Source organism: Nansenia antarctica, assembly GCF_963989245.1.
Source record: "Nansenia antarctica genome assembly, chromosome: 4".
Taxonomy (NCBI): domain Eukaryota; kingdom Metazoa; phylum Chordata; class Actinopteri; order Argentiniformes; family Microstomatidae; genus Nansenia; species Nansenia antarctica.
Genome location: NC_137689.1, coordinates 464,781 through 470,069, shown reverse-complemented (window position 1 = coordinate 470,069; position 5,289 = coordinate 464,781).

Sequence of the window (5,289 nt, the reverse complement as noted above, 5' to 3'; positions counted from 1 at the left end):
TAGAGGCTGTGTCTCAGGAGGTAGAGGCTGTGTCTCAGGTGGTAGAGGCTGTCTCAGGAGGTAGAGGCTGTGTCTCAGGAGGTAGAGGCTGTGTCTCAGGAGGTAGAGGCTGTGTCTCAGGAGGTAGAGGCTGTGTCTCAGGAGGTAGAGGCTGGTGGAGGTAGAGGCTGTGTCTCAGGAGATAGAGGCTGGTGGAGGTAGAGGCTGTGTCTCAGGAGGTAGAGGCTGTGTCTCAGGAGGTAGAGGCTGTGTCTCAGGAGGTAGAGGCTGTGTCTCAGGAGGTAGAGGGTGTGTCTCAGGAGGTAGAGGCTGTGTCTCAGGAGGTAGAGGCTGTGTCTCAGGAGGTAGAACCGGCGTCTAATGATCGCAAGGTTGGCAGATCGGCGGTTCGAGCCCCGGTTGGCCACATGTCGAAGTGTCCTTGGGCAAGACACTGAACAATTGCTCCCAGTGAGCGGGCCGGCGCCTTGCATGGTAGGTTGCCGCCATTTGGTGTGTGAATGTGTGTGAATGGGTGAATGAGAGGCCGTTGTAAAGCACTTTGGATAAAGGCGCTATATAAGTGCAGTCCATTTACAAATGTACCATTTCAAAACTGCTAGTTATCCAAAAAAGGTTTTGCAAAAAAAAAAAAAAAAAACTGCAGGGGTCTTGAAAGATGTATGGAGGTGTGATAAGATGATGCATCATACATTCATACACCAGAGTGAGTGTAAGTAGGACGTTTGGAGAAAAAAGGATCTGCCCAAGTGTTAAAGCTTCCCACCTCCTCTGTGAGACACGGTGGTTTGTTAACGTCAGAGCGTATCGCTCCACTAGAACAGCAGAACGGGTTCTGAAGTGAATAGAAACATGTTGTCCACACTTCATCATACAGTAAGACACAGACCCAGAACATACCGCCATAGCAACTAGGGACATAGCAACGCCATAGCAACTAGGGAGTTGTTCAGGGCTGATAAAGTTGAAAGTTCTTGACTGGCTGAGAGTCAACCTGCAGATCTAAATCCAGTTGAACATTTCCATTTCCTGCAAAAATACCTAAAAACAAGTGAAGATGTTCTGCAGGCCTGGCAGAGCATCACCAGAGGACATGACCAGGGTCAGGTGGGGTCATATGATATATCGCCTTTAAATGGTAAATGGACTGACTTACATAGCGCCTTATTCCAAAGCGCTTTACAACGGCCTCTCATTCACCCATTCACACACACATTCACACACCAATGGCGGCAAGCTACCATGCAAGGCGCCGGCCCGCTCACTGGGAGCTATTTGGGGTTCAGTGTCTTGCCCAAGGACACCTCGACATGTGGCCAGCCGGGCCTCGAACCGCCGATCTGCCGACCTTGCGAACATTAGACGGCGGCTCTACCTCGTGCACAATGGGGGGGTCAATGGGTCGCAGACTTAAGGCAGTTATTGAATGCAAATGATTGACCACCAAATACTAAACACGAATACTTAATTTGGACATTTTGATTAATCTGTCCTCTCACTTTTGGATACTCTGGAACAGGGGGACTAGGCATACAAAGTGTTGTAATTTCTGAATGGTGAAACCATCATGTACACAAACACAATCGAATAAAAGCTGAGAATATTTAACAGTCACAGTAGTTGCTTGATTTCAAATCCAATCCTTTTCTGCTGCCAAAAGAAGACTAAATGCTTCACTGCTCCGTTATTTATGCAGGGCGCTGTATCTGTATACATCAACCACACGACATGAATAATGCTGCTTCCTCTACACTTGTCAGCCTGCTCCTCTTGAGTTATTTGCACAGCCGAATACTGAAAGCAAAGACTCCTAATACTATGAAACTCTACCAGTTCAACAGGTCTGGAGTGCAGTACGGTACCCTCTCTGTCTCCCATGGAACAGACCACGGTCACAGCTTGGTAACTGCCCCCACCCCACCCCTCCCAAAATCATTATTACTTTGCGTCTGTTTTTAACGATCTGCTTCACTGGAGTTCCTCTCCCCCACCTGTGTGTGTCTGCCCTCCTGTGGTCTAGTCTAAACACCAGAACCCCCCCCCCACCTGGTCCTGTCTGCTCTCCTGTGGTCCTGTGGTCTGGTGGTGGTGGTGGTGGTGGTGGTGGTGGTGGTGGTGGTGGTGGTGGTGGTGGTGGTGGTGGTGGTGGTGGTGGAGGCGGTGGTGGTGGTGGTGGTGGTGGTGGTGGTGGTGGTGGTGGTGGTGGTGGTGGTGGTGGAGGAGGTGGTGGTGGCTTGAGGAAAGCACCGCGGTGCCCGGTGTTGTGGTGGTGGTGGTGGTGGAGGCGGTGCCCGGTGTTGTGGTGTTTGCAGAGCTAACAGATCTGGACGGCCGTTGTTGGGAGAGGAGAGAGTGAATGCTGCCATTGTCCGTCAGAGGAGTGTGTCTGGCTCAGATAGCGCCGCAGCCCAGAGAGCAGAGCGAGGGTGAATAGATCCCATCATGACGTCACACTGGTAAAGCTCCAGGCTCTCTCTCTCTCTCTCTCTCTCTCTCTCTCTCTCTCTGTCTCTCTGTCTCTCTGTCTCTCTCTCTCTCTCGCTCCTCATCCACTGCCAGAAACTCGTATGAAAGTGATGTTGAGTTTCAGAGGCGACAGCCTGAGGTAAATGAATAACACTATAACCATACTTCAGAAGGTCAGACTGTATTCAGACTGGGTTCAGTAACACTTTACATTCGTAATGTCACATTTGTAAAGTCACATTTGTAAAGGGTTTGTAAAGGGTTTATCGATGATTAATAAATCCCTTATAATCAGTTTCTTATTAAATTCTAAACCATTTACACACAATTATATGACTGTAATAGATTATTGGTAGATAAGAGAGCAGGAGACTTAGAACAAGAGAAGCACTGAGAGAGTTCTAGAACTGAATGTTAAGAGCAAGACTGGAACACGTGTTAACAAAGCGAGTTAATAGAACCAAGGACTCCTTCTCTAAACAACACAACATGCATGTTCTCCGTAAGTACACAGGATAGAAGAGTACTCACATGACTTAATTATCATTAATATACCCAAACCAAGTTCAGAGCATTAACCACACATCAGTAGAAGAAGAGAGAGAGGGTTAGAAGTTATTTTATGTATTTGAGTGCAGATCACAAAAAGGTGTGTTGTGGCATTTACATTGAGCTGTGAAATGTGACTAAGTGTCTGTGCGTCTGAGGGAGAGTGATTGTGTGTACGGTAAATATGTGTTTGAAGATAGTAGCGCTGGTGGAACGTAGATCATCATATTCACAGCCACCTAATTTCTATTCATCCGTGCGGCAGTCAGGTTCAGTCAGGATCAGGATGACAAAGCAATTTGGGGAAAGAAAGAAGAGATTGTGGATGACTGAACACAGTTATTTTCAACTGACGACTTCAGCAGAGATCAGCGTGTTCGTTGTGACGAGGCTGCCTGGTTACAGAGCCTTTACACCGTCACACACGTAGGGTTAACTCTCTCTGTATCTCTGTGTGTAGGTGGAGATAGTGTCAATGTTCTATCTATTCATTCATGTGTTCAGAAACATTAATTGCCACTGCAGAACTATGATTCATATTTCATGAAGGAGATATGAAGGACTATATTTGGATGAATGGATTTCACTAAGTGAAGGAATCTATGCATGCCGCCTGAATTAGCAGCTGTTGTGATACAACTGCCTACAGCATTTGTTGAATAATATAAAACATATTTTGTATTGACTAGGATAATAATAACTGGAGAGAGAACTGGAGAGAGAGCCAGGCTGATCGTCACAAAATTCCTCCGATTCAAAGAGGAAGTCATTGAGGGTCATGGAGAAAGCATGGAGAAAGCGAAGGAACGAGCGCGTAGCTCAAGGAGGACTATTCGGATGCTGTACGTCAAAAGTGCAAAGAGCTCTTCTCACCAGCCGTGAGGGGAGCATGGAGCGTGAGAACATAGCATCACAGCATTCCTGCCATACGACAGACACAAAGATTACAGACACACTCAAGTTGGATTAAGATCAAGATCACGAACATATCCGATAATTAAAGAATCCACATTGTAATCGTTTCTCTCTTATGAAATAACTACTTATAATAACTACTCAGGACGAAATGAGATGAACGAGTGTAGCCTCAGTGCCCCACCTAGTACCCAGCGTCTGCTGAACACTAGAACAGCCATGGGTGGGGTCATTTGACCCTGTGAGTATTTGTTTTTTATATCTTTGCGCTCTATCAACTTTCAGGACCCTCCTTTCATGACTTGTCCTAGATATGTGCGTTCTACCACCCAGTATCCTTACATTTTCAACATCACATCAGGATAAGCTAGTATGAAGCTATTTTGCAGTTTTTCTGTGTAGGAGGCAGGCTAATTTACAAGACGGCCAACTAGTGGTCTTTGTGTGTAAGTAGCAGCTTCCCATTGTAAAGACTATGTTCATTTGACCCCCGAGGCGGCTCTTATAGTAGGTACAATAGGCACGGCTGTTCTGAATTGGCTCTAAAAAAGGCAACTGTCTGTCTGTCTGTCTGCTTGCCTGCCTACCTGTCTGACTGTCTGCCTCCCTGTCTGTCTGTCTGTCTGCCTGCCTACCTGCCTACCTGTCTGTCTGCCTGCCTGCCTGCCTGCCTGTCTGTCTGTCTGTCTGTCTGTCTGCCTGCCTCCCTGCCTGCCTGCCTGTCTGCCTGCCTGTCTACCTGTCTGTCTGCCTGTCTGTCTGTCTACCTCCCTGTCTGTCTGTCTGCCTGTCTGCCTGCCTGTCTACCTGTCTGCCTGCCTGCCTCCCTGCCTGCCTCCCTGCCTGCCTCCCTGCCTGCCTGCCTGCCTGCCTGTCTGCCTGTCTGTCTGCCTGTCTGCCTGCCTGTCTGCCTGTCTGTCTGCCTGTCTGTCTGTCTGTCTGCCTGCCTGTCTGTCTGTCTGCCTGCCTGCCTGTAAGCTAGCATTGAAGGTTTCTTCTGGTGTTATTCTGGGAGCAGCGTTGCAGCAGTCCCCTGGCTGGTGGAGTATAAATAGCTGATGAGAACGTCTGTGTCTATTCATTCTTACACAAAGGAACAGCTGGCATCAATTTGGATTATACTGTCGGAGTCCTTGCTCATTTAGGGACTACCTGGCTAAGCATTGTGGGACTTGAATGTTTGAAGTCTTATTCTGCTCAGATGCCGTGTCCAAAATAATGCAAACATACATCTTAGAAATTAGATTAAGCAAGCAGGGTTTAGAAGCCGGTAACAAACATGTCTTAAAAGATCAAACACCAGAGCGCCAGGTAGGGCAGATGTTGGCGCTACTGTTGTTGTGTATGTCAGTCTGCAGC